The 15,092-nt window shown below is 43.2% G+C and overlaps 1 long non-coding RNA gene across 1 annotated transcript; it reads right to left on the reverse strand.

Annotated features, from left to right (window-relative positions):
- Window positions 1-2,758: 2,758 nt before the first annotated feature.
- On the reverse strand, window positions 2,759-10,143 carry LOC310795769. Its single transcript, XR_014553641.1, has 5 exons — window positions 10,026-10,143; window positions 8,049-8,309; window positions 5,121-5,414; window positions 4,919-5,023; window positions 2,759-4,732 (listed from the first exon to the last, which is right to left on the reverse strand). It is a non-coding gene; the product is annotated as an uncharacterized lncRNA (long non-coding RNA).
- Window positions 10,144-15,092: the final 4,949 nt, after the last annotated feature.

Raw genomic sequence — 15,092 nt, forward strand, 5'->3', positions numbered from 1 at the left:
CGGATATTTAATGTAACCTATGTCAGAATGAAAATCCGCGTTGGATATAATCTGCTGAAGGACTGCTAAAGCTGCCGCTTGTATTCACATCAGTCATTTGATTTACTTTGATCAGCGATTTCTGTCCCCTAAATGTGTAATCTCAGCCTATAAATTTCCACAATCTGTAAACCTAAATTTTAGACCATAGATTTAGAAACGCATGCTCAATGAATAATGATCTCTATCACTCATTATGTGTGTAGTTGCACTGATCGAATAATTAATATATAAAATAATGATAATGCTGATGCCTAATATAAAAGAGAAAACTGCTGAACTGAATTGAGACGATGCGGGCATAGTTTTCATTGATAAAAACTAGCCTATTTTTGCTCATATATTGGCATACAGCCTACAGGACACAGTTCCAGCTGAAACATGCAAGAGCCTGCATATTTAGTAGCCTATTGGGGCTATCCCATATTTATCCCATATCTATATTATATGTAGGTATAGGCTTTTCTGGCATGTAGGAGAATATCACCCTCACTCCATTTGAGGCTCCGTGTATGATATGCGCTGCGTGATTAATAGTGATCATATTTCTCCACGCATCGTTGAGCTGTTAAGACATAAAGTGGTAAGTAGGCTTAATTTAATTATGTAGCCTACAGAGCCACAAATGTTTTTCTTGTTCTATTCTCAGTTGACTGCAATCTATTTTTCATATGGCGATCTTATATGAATGGTGAGTGACTCCAGAGAGCCGATTATATGGGTCTGTCATGGATTTTGATCTTATCCTCTGAAGCTAACCTGGTCGGGACCAGGTTAGCTTTGCAGCATGAGTTGCCATGGTGATTAGAAGTTAACTTGCTTTGTAGTACGGCTAAACCAGGGTTAAACCTGAAGTTACCTCGCTAAACCACTAATCTTGCTTTGTAGTACAGGCTACAGATCGGCAGAGGGTGGAGCAGCAACCAGGATAAATAAATTAAATTAGCACTAATGGGGCATAAAAATGGGATAAAAAATCTGGAAATAAGACATGGGGGTCTGGTGCAGGACGGTCTGGAAGACAATTTGATCATCGTGTGTGTGTATGTGTGCGTGTGTGATATATATATATATGTATATATATATGTATATATATGTGTATGTATGTATGTACTGTATATATGTATGTGTATATATATATATATACAGTATATATATATACACACACACACACACACACACACACACACACACACACACACAGTAATAGAATGATAGAGAGTAATATGGCCTAATTTGAAGGTCACTTTCCCTTTCCATGTTACTGCATACAGAGCGGAATGTTCCATCAAAAAATAACGTTTAGGTGAAAAAGTCTGGCTGGCTGTTATGTCTGTGTAATCTGTTTAGTTTGTAGCCTACATGGCTGTTATGTCTGTGTAATCTGTTTAGTTTGTAGCCTACATCAAGTTCACCACTAGGTGGCAGTGTAGACAAGTGAGGTCAGAAGTGGTAGGTGAAATCTATATCACACTTTACAGGTCTCCAATCATGTATGGGTGACGAGGAGGTGTCAGTTTGTAGCGCTGGCATGTCAGAAAGCCATCACATCATCTAGCATTTCAGCTGTTTCATAGATTCAGTTGGTCAAGTAGAGTCTAGTTCAGAGGTGCTCATATTCTTTCCTATGAAGAAATTATCTGGATGGTGGACCATGCACGTGGGCCAAAAATAAATGTAGATGTTATGTGAAATTACATTATATTAAAATGTATTTTATTTTATAGACCGTTTACATTGTAAATCTAAAATACTTTTTCAAACAACACTACTACTTTTGCATCTGTTAGTAATTAAAAACGGTAAGTAAAAGCCCTCATCATCATCAGTGATGATGTCATCACAGATGTTGCTCGAGCAATTGTGACATCATCAGTCATCAGATGTCGTTGATTACTGACCATAACTTTGCCTTCAATGGTTATATTTTTCAGCGTTGTCATATCTGCTGTGTACTGTCTCCAGCTGTAGTCTCTGGCTACTGTCATTAACCCATTGATACCTGATGCAGCATTTGCGTGTAGATCCCTCATTTGTGTGTGTATCCCTTTAGGTCTTAAAGGGATACACACACAAATGCTGCATCAGGTATCAATGGGTTAAATGAGCAGGACCAGCTGATGCTAATCATGCTAATTCACCTGAATGACATCTATGATGACGACCAGTCCTGCATTTAGTTTGTTTTGCCTACAGGGTTTTCTGATGTTCAGAGCACAATGAGTTAGTTATACGTAGACAATCACCTTAAAATTTGTTTTCATTTGAGCATGAAGCCTTTGAACTATGGGTTCATATATTGCTTTTTGGTCTTTCAGACAAGACAGTGAAATTATTCAGTAAAGAACCTATGATGGTTATATGAGGAAAAATTTCATTGATATTTTTTCTTTTTTTTATGTAGCGTATTCTTCTACTACAGTCTTGAAGTTGGGATGGAAATGAACTGAGTGCCTCAACAGAAACATGTCATTGTGTAAACAATTTGTCTCTTTGTTTACCATTGTCTTATGACTATGAAAAGTAATAAACATGTCACAAAAAGGATTTGAGTTTTGTTTATTTTTGAAGATTTATCTAGACTGAAAAAAATCATTGAAAGTTGATAAGCTTATCTGACCTCTACATTTCTAATATCATGCACACACACACACACACACACACACACACACACACACACACCACACACACACACACACACACACACACACACACACACACACACACACACACACACACTATATATGATTGCTTGATTTTCTTTATTTAAGTGTCTACTTCCAATGAAGCCCCGCCCATATGCGCTTACAGGACACTTTTACTGTTCATCATTTAAACAAACAATGATCAAACATAAAACCAACAGAAACACCCAAAATACATACAGGGAAGCAGCATGAAAAGCACCACCTAAACCTACTTAAAGAGCTGTGCTTGCCTTCTATTCTAGTCCTTAGAAATAAATTAGCAGTCTAGTCTATAGACACCAGTGACCTCATTTACAACTTCTTATTTTTTTCATTTTATTTTATGGATTTCAAGGTATTTTTTCTTAATAAACAATAACATCCAAAAACCATCCATGCATTAAGCACACAATACAGAAAGATACCTAACAGAGTCCCCAAAAAACAAAACAAAAAAATACACTTCAAACAAAATAGATAAAACAAAAGGTATAAACATTAGAGATATGACACAAAGTCAGTCCCAGTCTGGAGGAGTTGACAGGAGTTTGGGGGTGGGGGGGGGGGGCATTGAGTCAGACTGGTACATTGGGAGAAGGGGGGGGGGGGCATTGAGTCAGACTGGTACATAATTGGGAGAAGGGGGGGGGGGGGGGCATTGAGTCAGACTGGTACATATAATTGGGAGAAGGGGGCTTCCCTTTGAGAACAACCCGGTTAAGAAAAGGTTGTCAGGTCTTATGAGCTGTTGACTCACACAAGGTGTAGCTAAAACATCTGCAATCCACCGTGTGTGGGACAGGGGGCGAGTCTCCCAATCAAGAAGGATCCTCCACCTAATCAACACTACATCATTTACAACTTCTAATGTAATTTATCACTTCAGATTCATACAATCACATCAAAGAACATGATAACAAAAAACTAATTTCAGCCCCCCAATAAATCAACATTTTGTCAAAATGTGTGCATAGGAAAATGTGTTTAAGAATGAAGTCCCAGCCCTGCATTAGTGATGATCAGCATGCATGTCAGACTGCACCAAAACAAACAGCACATTCAGGCCCGTAGCCAGGCTTTGAGAAATACCGAGGTAATTTTAGCGCGGCGTGTGGGGCCCAGGGGGGGCTATGCCCCCCCGGATAATTTTTTTGTCCATTTTAAAGTAAAATGCTTCAATCTGGTGCACTTTGAGAGCAAAATGAAGAGGCTAGATCTATAAAGAACTACATACATCATGTTAGATTAATATCCTCTTTACTGCTGTTGCTTTAAAATGATCCAAAAAATAAATGCCTCCCCATATGATATAATTTATATTCTGCATACAGGTCACATGGCAGAATACTGCTCAATTAAATACAATGGCCCATCTACACAAACATCACTTACAGGGGAGTTACTTACCCATTCACTTCAATAGAACTGTCCCCAAAGTCTAGCCCCAATCTAGCCTCAATGCAAAATCTGAATGTTGTGAGTTATCTCTCTTCCTTCTATAGCACACAGAGAGGAAGCAAATTGTTGCATTTCCGATCAACTGTCGCATTAAAACATCAATGACAGATTAATAGATCTGGGGACCAGGGCTATTTTTCAAAAAAAAAAATTGGTGTGGAAAATACCGAGGTCATGACCTCGGTGTCCTCAATGGTAGCTACGGGCCTGAGCACATTGTCTACATTTAAACAGAATGTTTTCACCAAAGCTAAACTGCAAATGTGATTTAAAAAAATGCCTACATACAGACATTCCATAGAACCACAGCAGTTATAGAGAAATGTACCTTCATAGTGTGTCCCTCACAGATGGGCCTTTTCACCTGGTCTTTAATGCTGTAAAACTCAGGGTCATTTAGCCAGCAGATTGACAGACTCAACAGCACCCTGAGTCTGTGCTATGCTATGGTGTCATAATTACATCATCACAAGGGACACTAAGCACCAGTTCAGTTTGCTCTGTCCTTCCAGCTGCAGGGAGGTTTCTCACAGGAATCAACACCCGTCCTGTTGAAATCAGGGTAAGACGGCTATTATTGCAGGTGTAAATGTATAACACTTTTACTTAAGCTCCCACCTTTGATCAATCTATACTACTATTTGTATAATATTATATTATATTATATTATATTATATTATATTATAATATTACTATATTATATTAAATGTATATGTTTTAAATGAAGTCTTTACCTTTCTTGTTGTAGATCAATCCAGCGCTCACAAAGACAAAACCAAGTAGCAGACCAAACCCTCCCACAACTAATTGATTCCTCTCTGATGCAGGAAGGGAAGTGTCTAAAATAATGATAAAAATAAGCTTTCATAAACATCATAGTGACAGTTTGCTGACCCTACATACACATACATCAACACACTGGCACACTGAACCCACCCCAGACTTGAAGCAGTGGTTCAGAGAGGCTGTAGTGTTCTACCATGCAGGCGATGTTCTCTCCTGGAGTGACGGTGTACTCCAGGTAGGAGTGAATCTGGTAGTAGAAATCCCCATCAGGCCATACTTCAGAGAAACGGACGTCTGAGGTCACTTCCTGTCCGTCCCTCAACCATGTCACTCTGATTGGTTTTGGGTAAAAGCCATACGCACTGCACACAAGCATGGAGGGGTGTCGACCATGAGGCAAAGTGACTGAATTCAGCTTGACATTGGGCGTGGCTGTTAAGTAATCTGAAATAAACAAGTTAAGGTTTATATTATGATTATACTGTGAAAAGGCTTCCCAAAAGCCCACAGCCCAACTCAATAGAGTGACCCGGTTGTAACCAGTTGGCCACATCCTAAATACTAGACCCAAGGATGGCCGTATCTACCATTGAGGAAATTTATTTTTATTTTTTTAAGAAAAATAGCCCTGGCCCCCAGATCTATTCATCTGTCAGTCATGTTTTAAAGCCCTCAAAAATAACATGATATATGACATAGTTGAAATGCAACAATTTGCTTCCTCTCTGTCAGTGTGCAAGTAGAAGGAAGAGATCACTCTCATCACAGAGACAAGGAACCTATCCACCTTATTTCTAGCTGCCATGATGCCTGATGGGTGCTTCTTCCGCCTCCGGTGTAATAGACTGTTTTACAGTCTATGGTTTTAACTTGACAAAAAAAAAGTCTATGAGGATTTTACAGCAGAGCCATTCTGCTCTACAGCCGTGACGTTCGGGTGCTGGGATAACGTAATGCATTGTGGGTAGTCGGCTACAGTGGCTAATGCTAGCGGCTAGCGTAATAGTTACTTTACATGGCAGTAAAACGCCACTGAATGACCAAATTGATTTAACTTTGAACCATTTCAAGTAACACTGTTTCCATACGGACCCCCAGCGTTGGTTAGTTGTTTATAACGTGACTATATAACTTTTATAACGTACTCCAGTTTCCGGTTTATGATTCGGGTCTGCAGCCAAAGAGTATAACAAAGGAAATGGCAAGCTGCAACAATAAGTCACGTTAAAACCGGACCTTGTACCCACAATTATTTCTTAGAGTGGGGCATTCAAAAATAAGGTGGCTAGAGAAGGAAGAGATTACTCTCACCACAGACAGCGTTCACATTTTGCATTGGGGCTAGATTTTGGGGACAGTTCTATTGAAATGAATGGGACAGGCATGGGAAATGGAAAGTCCCACTATAAACCATCACAGAGTGGTACAGAGTATCTGTGTTGTTTCACCTTTGATTGAAAAATGCTTAATTGCTTCGTAACCCTGGGTAGATTTACAGGCATAATTGCAGACGCTCCCTAAACGTTTTTTTCTTTGTTAGTACTTGGGAGACACTCCCTAGAATCACCATGGAGGTGTGGTGTAAGACGTTCTTTCTCTTCTGCTCTGGCCACGGGGTCATCCCTATGTTCCCCGGGTCCTATGTTCCCCGTTTTTGTGGGACCGGGGAACATAGAACACTTTCTATGAAAAAGGGTCCTATGTTCCCCGCTTTTCCCAAATAGGGTCCTATGTTCCCCGCTATGTTCCCGGGTCCGATGTGTCTCCCGAAATGCCAAAAACAGCCTACCTCATATGATTGCTTTGCCGACCACCCGCAATGCCGACCTTAGGTTTAGGCGTGAGGGGTGGGAGAGGTTAGGTTTTGGGTTAGGGTCTGGGGGAGGTTAGGTTTGGCGTGGGGGCTGGGAGAGGTTAGCTCCAGGCAGCGGTCCACCGACACGCTGCACACCGCCTCGCTCATGAGCTGGTTCTGCTTGTGGGCTATCGGCATTGTGGCCTGTCGGCACATAGACGCGGCACCACATTTGGAAAGGGCCTGCCGACTAGGTCATTTTTTTGGCATTTCGGGAGAAACATCGGACCAGGGAACATAGCGGGGAACATAGGACCCTATTTGGGAAAAGCGGGGAACATAGGACCCTTTTTCATAGAAAGGGTTCTATGTTCCCCGGTCCCACAAAAACGGGGAACATAGGACCCGGGGAACATAGGTACGCTCCCCTGGCCACACACTGCCAACACAGCAGAGTGGGCTCCGTCTATATAGATCTACAGTAGCCTCTTAATTTTGCTCTCAAAGTGCACCAGATTGAAGCATTTTACTTTCAAATGTAAAAAAGAAATATTCGCCACCACATTAAAATGACCTTGGTATTTATAAAACCCTGCATACGGCCCTAGGCCCAAGCCATCCTAACTCCTGTTTCACCACTAGACCTGGAAGACATGGCCACGCCATTGTCTGCTCTCCAACCATAATTGCCTTTCAAATGTGCAGGAGACGGTTTTGACAGAATTGTGTTTGGAGCTGATTTCCTGTCAGTTGTTGTACTAACAAACACTGCATCAGGAAGTAACCTGGGGGACATTTTGAATGTTTGTTGTCGAGTTGCAATGTTGATGTATGTTTTCTTCTTCTTCTTTCTTTCCTTTCTTTTCCTGTGTCTGAGCCTGTTTGTCTTGTTCGTATATTGTTCTCTAAAAATAGAAAATTAAATATATAAAAAAAATTAAAAACAAAAAAAACTGGGTAAATGTCTCTTCTGGTGGCCTCATCTCTAGATTCAAGATTCAAGATTTTTATTGTCACTCCATGGTACAAGTATCACGTGTGAAATTCTTGTGCTGTGGACTCCGTTTACGACATAGTATAAATAGGCAACAAGCAATGAGCAATAGGCAATAAGAAATAGGCATCAATAAGCAATACTAAGCAGCAATAGGCAATAAGGCAGAATAGCGATAAGACAAGTCAGTGGCTTATTCATCTACCAACCCTGTCATCTTCTAACCATAGCCAGCAACAGCCCTAACCAGTTACGTCACAAACTCAAGAAAATATATTTTTACATTTACCCAATGCGTCCATGTTGGATGTGTTGCACGTGAGCAACTTCTCAAGTGCTCTTTGGGATTGGTCATAAGGATTATTAGTCCATATTTTTGCCAGATCCACTCCCCAGGCTGTGAATCCTGTCCAATTGCCTCTTGTGCTGTTGTATTGCACCATTACGTTCTTGTTAAAACGATGCAGTAAGGTATACTCAGTATCTTTTAAGCCTGGACCTTTTAAAGTACAGCATCCAGTGGACTGCACATAATCTCCATCTGAGAAAACTGGACACAAAAGTATTGATGTGAAATTAATAATTATATAAATAAATGACAATAAATAATTAGCACAACTTACTCAAAGAAAGAAATTAGTATCAATAACGTTACTTCAAGTAGAAAGTGATGTAACTCACTCAAACTGAGAAGAGAGAAAACAATACAACAAAGAAAATTCCCATATACATGTTTTCACAAAAATCTACAGGAACAAAGTGTCTGTCCTGAGGCATTTATGAGTCTACGGGTTCAGGACAGCAAAGAAACAGGGAAATAGATGCTGGCACACTGATAATGTCAGTATGCGTCCAATGATATAACAATAATACAGAATGGCACAACCCGTAAAAATACGATAATCCGAGGAACACATGAACATGACATCACTGAAGATGTCACTGATGATGTCACGATTTGCATCACAAATCACTGATGATGTCATGTGAACCCCGCCTGCCCAGGCAATTTTAATGATGATGATAATGATGATAGCAATCTCGCATGCTCGATTTCTGGGGTAGAGAATGGGCGCAACATGTTGTGGGATTTATGACATGCCTGACAATGTAACAATTTGCATCACAAATCACTAGGGCTGGGTATTGGTTAAAATTTCAAGAATCGATTCGATTCCGATTCACAAGGTTTCAAATCGATTAATCCCGATTCGATTCGATTAATTTCAATATCGATTTTGTTAGTGATACTAAAACATGTTTTTTGAGCTGTAACTTGAATTACATGACTGTCCAGTTATGTAACACAGGGGTTCCCAAAAATGTTTGCGCCAAGGACCGGTAGATACATGGGAAAAAAAGTTGCGGACCGGTTGCCGTGTCGAGGCGAATCATTTTGGCCTCAATCCTTTTAATTACTCGAGTTATTCGAGGTACTCGAGGAATCGTGACAGCTCTATTGTCAATTTTAATGGTTTTAGTTACCCATATATTTACTCACCAGGTGGTGACAAAGGGTAAATAACAGACTTTTCATCTGTCAATAAAGACACTTTCACAATTATGCACAGTGATTTGATTTCAGCCTATATAATTTCTAAAAGTAGATATTAATGATCAAACATTTCCATTTATGTAGCCTACAGTATTTGTTTTTGTTTAAATTACAAACATAAATAAACGTCAACTTGAAACTATGTTTTAACTACCACACACAGCCTATAATATTATAGCCTATGTTTATAAAAAATTTTTTTATCGATCTCTGGACATATGAATTGATATCATTGGATTAAAATAAAAATCGATTAAAAATCGGAGAATCGAGTTTTTTAACCCAGCCCTACAGCCCTGCACTGATGATGTCACTGATGACTAACACCGCACAATCGGGGTCTACCCGCAGTGCCGACAGTCCGCAATGCCGACGTTAGGTTTAGGCGTGGGGGGTGGGAGAGGTTAGGTTTAGGGTTAGGGTCTGGGGGAGGTTGGGTTTAGGCATGGGGGGTGGGAGAGGTTAGCTCCAGCCGGTCCACCGACACGCTGCACGCCGCCTCGCTCAGCTGGTTCTGCTTTTGGGCTATCGGCATTGCGGCCTGTCGGCACTGCGGCCTGTCGGCACATAGACGGGGCACCGCACAATCATGACTAACACTGCAGAATTGTGAGTAACACCGCCAGGTAGGTGCCCATGATCTGAGGTAGGAAGATTAAAAATAAATAAATCACAGAGGAGCAGTAATAAGGAAAACTGTCGCTTACTTACTTGCTGCAGAGATGCAAACAGCTCCAGAGAAAAGAAGAATAATTTTGAAGTGCATGGTCAACAACTTAAAGTGTGCTGCAGTAATAACACTTCTCTATATGGTTTGAGAAGGAGAAATCTATTCACTGCTGTGAAGTGAACCAACTTGTTTTCATCACATTAAAGTCAGCTGTTCCTTCATCAGCCTACACACCCAGTTCTGAGGTGAGGTGATGATGTGTGTGTGTGTGTGTGTGTGTGTGTGTGTGTGTGTGTGTGTGTGTGTGTGTGTGTGTGTGTGTGTGTGTGTGTGTGTGTGTGTGTGTGTGTGTGTGAGAGAGAGAGAGAGTGTGTGTGTGTGTGTGTGTGTGTGTGTTTGTGTGTGTGTGTGTGTGTGTGTGTGTGCCAAATGCATCAAATTGTTCATAGTTCCTCATACCTCAGTGTTCAGAGATGTGAAGGCATGATCAAAGAACTTAATGTGAAACACCTCCAAAAAACACAACATCTTTGTCTTTTGACTATTGTTACACATACTGTAGGTGGCAGTGATTGTGTGTCGGCCGTAGCTTTGCTTTTAACTTTGGTAGGGACACATCTCGAGGCGTTTTGCATTTATGATAGACTTCCGACCGCCACTTCACATCATCTAGAGCAGTGATACTCAACTTGCGGCCCGCGATGGAATTGCAAAATAATTTTTTTTGTTTTTTTTATTCTTTTTTTTACAGTGCACCTGAATGCAACACGCAAGATACCCGCTGAATAAGTGTCCAAATGTTCATGTCATTCTGGCCAATACTCCACTTCTGTTATAGCATTTCAGTCTGGAATATGGAATATATTTCAATAATCTATGATTTAGCTGCTAAATTGTCAAATACTGACGTCTGCTCGCTACCCAGGCACTTATGTATGTACTTAACCTAACTAACTTAACCTAAGTAACTATCTGGTGTGCACAACATTGTCAGACTAAACTCCGGCTGACACCCCAAAAACCTACAATCCGCGACAGAAAACGTTAGGGTTGTGCTACAACCCGGGTTTTACGAGTGAGAACGAGAGCTCTCACTAGTGCCTAGTTCGCTGCGCACGCAGCACTATGGAAGACTGTCATTTTTGCTCCAAAAATTACTTTACATTAAAACCTGACCACACCCCTTTAGGTGACGTGGTGCCCCCCTGGGGCTGACTGGGCCACCCACCTCACCCCGTGACTACGTCACGGCCAGTCAGCCCAGGGTCCGCCACTCATTTCTTCCAGCCAGCTGAGATCCGACGCACCCAGAGACGCATCGACGCAGCAAGGCTGGGTAGTGAGAGCTCTCGTTCTCACTCGTAAAACCCGGGTTGTAGCACAACCCTAACGTTTTACTTCGTTTCGAACTCAAGCTCTCACTAGTGCCTCAATTCAACCGACCTTGCTGCCGGGAGCACCCACAGGGCGACCCGAAAGGCACCGGTGAACCACGGCTATATGGCAACGTTTATGCCTAACCGAATGACATATTAGAGTGGCAACGATACTACTTTCTTGCCACCGACAGCACCGCGTGCGCGAACTGCGAACCGGACACGTCGAGACTGTAGTACCTGACAAAAGTGTGATGAGAGGACCATGAGGCCGCGGCACACATGTCCTCCACCGACACACCACGCAACAACGCAGAGGATGTCGCAACACCTCGCGTAGAATGCGCCTTGATACCCTCCGGGGGAACCTTGCCCACGGCAGAGTATGCCAACGCGATCGCCTCCACTATCCAGTGTGATAAGCGATCCTTGGAAAGGGGTCCGCCCTGGGCCCTTTGCCCAAAGCAGACCAACAGCTGATCTGTAATGCGTAATGAGCGCGTCCTGGCCACATAGGCCGAGAGCGCCCTTACGGGGCACAGCATGTGCAAACGTCTCTCCTCACCCGAACTGAACGGCGGGGGACAGAATGCCGATAAGTCTATAACCATAGACCTATAGCTGGCATTAATATTATTGGGCTGGTACGCCGGGTTAGGTCGCAACGTAACCCTGCGCCCATCGTCCCCAAAAACCATACAGGCCTGCTGCACCGAGAGGGCAATCAGGTCACCAACTCTCTTTCCTGACAACAAGGCCAGCAGCAGCGCGGTCTTTAAGGACAGAAACTTCAAATCGGCGGAGTCCAAGGGCTCAAACGGATGACCCGTTAGCCCGTCCAGCACCGTAACCAGGTCCCATTTGGGAAAAACGCACCGCACCGGCGGGCAAGGTTTACGCGCCCCCTTCATGAAGCGCGAGACCAAAGGGCACACCCCCACGGGGGTCCCTTCAATCCCCATGTGGCAAGCCGAAATCGCGGCTACGTACACCTTCAGCGACTGCGGGGACTGGCCCGCGTCAAGCAGGCTTTGAAGGAAACAGAGAACTGGACGCACGCTGCAGTTCACTGGATCCACACCCTTACTTGTGCACCATCGCGAAAAAACCCGCCACTTGTACTCGTACTGAGTGCGGGTCGAAGCAGCCCTAGCAGTCTGAATAGTGCGCACCACATTGTCGGGCAAGCCCCGTGCTAGCAACTGGTCCCGTTCAGGAGCCAGACTGCTAACTTCCACCTGCCTGGGGAGGGGTGGAACACCTCCCCCTCCGCCTGGGATAGGAGATCGGCCCGCACCGGCAATGCCCAAGGCGGGCCCTGCGCCAGGGAGACCAGGTCCGCAAACCACGTCTGCCTGGGCCAGAACGGAGCCACTAGAACGAGCCGGAGACGCTGTTCCTTCACCCTGTCCAACACCTGATGGATCAGGGGGATCGGTGGAAACGCATAAAGCCCCTCCCGTGGCCACGCGTTCGCCAACGCGTCGTGTCCCAACGGGGGGCTGTCCTCCTGGATCGAGAACCACAATGGGCAGTGCGTCGCGCGCCGCGATGCGAAGAGATCGACGCGGGCACGACCGAACCTGGCCCAAATCTGTTCCCCCACCTGAGGGTGGAGGCACCACTCCGTATGACGGGGGTAGCCTCGAGACAGCAGGTCGGCGCCGTAATTCAGCCATCCCGGCAGATAGACTGCCGACACTGACAGGAGACGGGGATACGCCCACAGGTGAATCTCCGCCGCTAACCGGTTCAAAGTCTTCGACCGCACACCGCCCTGTTTGTTCAGGTGGGCGATCGCCGCCATATTGTCCGAGCGAATCAGCACATGGCGTCCATGTATGACTCGCTGGAAATGAAGCAGAGCGAGGCGGATCGCCTCCAGCTCCAAGACGTTTATGTGGCGATGCTCCTGAGCCTCCCACCGGCCGTTCGCCGACAGAAGCCCGCACACCGCACCCCAACCCCAGAGGGAGGCGTCGGTGCGAATCACTAGCCTGAGCGGGACCGGGCCCAATCGAGTGCCCCTCGATAGGTAACGGGGGTCTGCCCATATGGCCAAAGCCAGGCGGGCCTGACCTGTCATAGGCACCCTGCGATGACGGTCCCTGGCTGGATCCAAGCGCAACGCAAGGAACCAGATATGGAACGGACGCATGTGTAGCCTCCCCAGGGGGAGCACATGCAGTGCCAAGGCCATCAGGCCCAACATGACTGTGCACTGAAGCACTGACACCGAGGAGCATCGACTTAATGCCCTCGCTGTCCGCACCGTGCGCGCCTGTCGCTCCCGCGAAAGGCGGGCTCGCATGGCCCGGGAGTTCAACTCGAGCCCCAGGAAGATCGCCGTCTGCTCTGGGGCGAGGCAGCTCTTTTTCCAGTTCACCAGGAACCCTAAGGTTTGTAGGTGATCGGTCACCACCTTGGTATCCCAGCTGGCACACAACGTCATTAGACGTTGATCTTTGGTTGGATGGAGGTCGTGACGTCCGTGACCATAATCCAATGTCAGTCCAACGTCTAATGTCAACGTCAGGTTGACGGTTAATACTGACGACATCTGACGTTGATATTATGTTGGTTTTAAGTTGTGTTTTTAAATAACCAAAATCCAACGTCTGGTAAACGTTGTAATATTAACATCCACACAACGTTAAATTCTAACATCATCAGACGTTGATATTTAGTCGATTTTAAGTTGTGTTATAAAGTAACTAAAATCCAACGTCTTCTAAACATCCCAATATTAACGTCATTATAACGTAAAATCCCAACATCATTAGACGTTGAGATTATGTTGATTTTAAGTTGTGTTATAAAGTACCTAAAATCCAACGTCTTTTAAACATCCCAATATTAACGTCAATATAACGTAAAATCCCAACATCATTAGACGTTGATATTATGTTGGTTTCAAGTTGTGTTTTTAAATAACCAAAATCCAACGTCTGTTAAACGTTGTAATATTAACATCCACACAACGTCAAATTCTAACATCATCAGACGTTGATATTTAGTCGATTTTAAGTTATGTTATAAAGTAACTAAAATCCAACGTCTTCTAAACATCCCAATATTAACGTCATTATAACGTAAAATCCCAACATCATTAGACGTTGATAATATGTTGGTTTTAAGTTGTGTTTTTAAATAACAAAAATCTAACGTCTGTTAAACGTTGTAATATTAACGTCCCCACAACGTTAAATTCTAACATCATCAGACGTGGATATTTAGTCGATTTTTAGTTATGTTATAAAGTAACTAAAATCCAACGTCTTCTAAACATCCCGATATTAACGTCATTATAACGTAAAATTCCAACATCATTAGACGTTGAGATTATGTTGATTTTAAGTTGTGTTATAAAGTAACTAAAATCCAACGTTTTCTAAACATCCCAATATTAACGTCAATATAACGTAAAATCCCAACATCATTAGACGTTGATATTATGTTGGTTTTAAGTTGTGTTTTTAAATAACAAAAATCTAACGTCTGTTAAACGTTGTAATATTAACGTCCCCACAACGTTAAATTCTAACATCATCAGACGTGGATATTTAGTCGATTTTAAGTTGTGTTTTAAAGAAACTGAAATCCTACGTCTTTAAACGTTCCAATATTAACATCAATATAACGTAAAAACCCAACATCATTAGACGTTTATATTATGTTGGTTTTACGTTGTGTTTTTAAGTAACCAAAATCCAACGTCTGGTAAACGTTGTA

The sequence above is a fragment of the Poromitra crassiceps genome, assembly GCF_964638095.1.
Source record: "Poromitra crassiceps genome assembly, chromosome: 21".
Lineage (NCBI taxonomy): Eukaryota > Metazoa > Chordata > Actinopteri > Beryciformes > Melamphaidae > Poromitra > Poromitra crassiceps.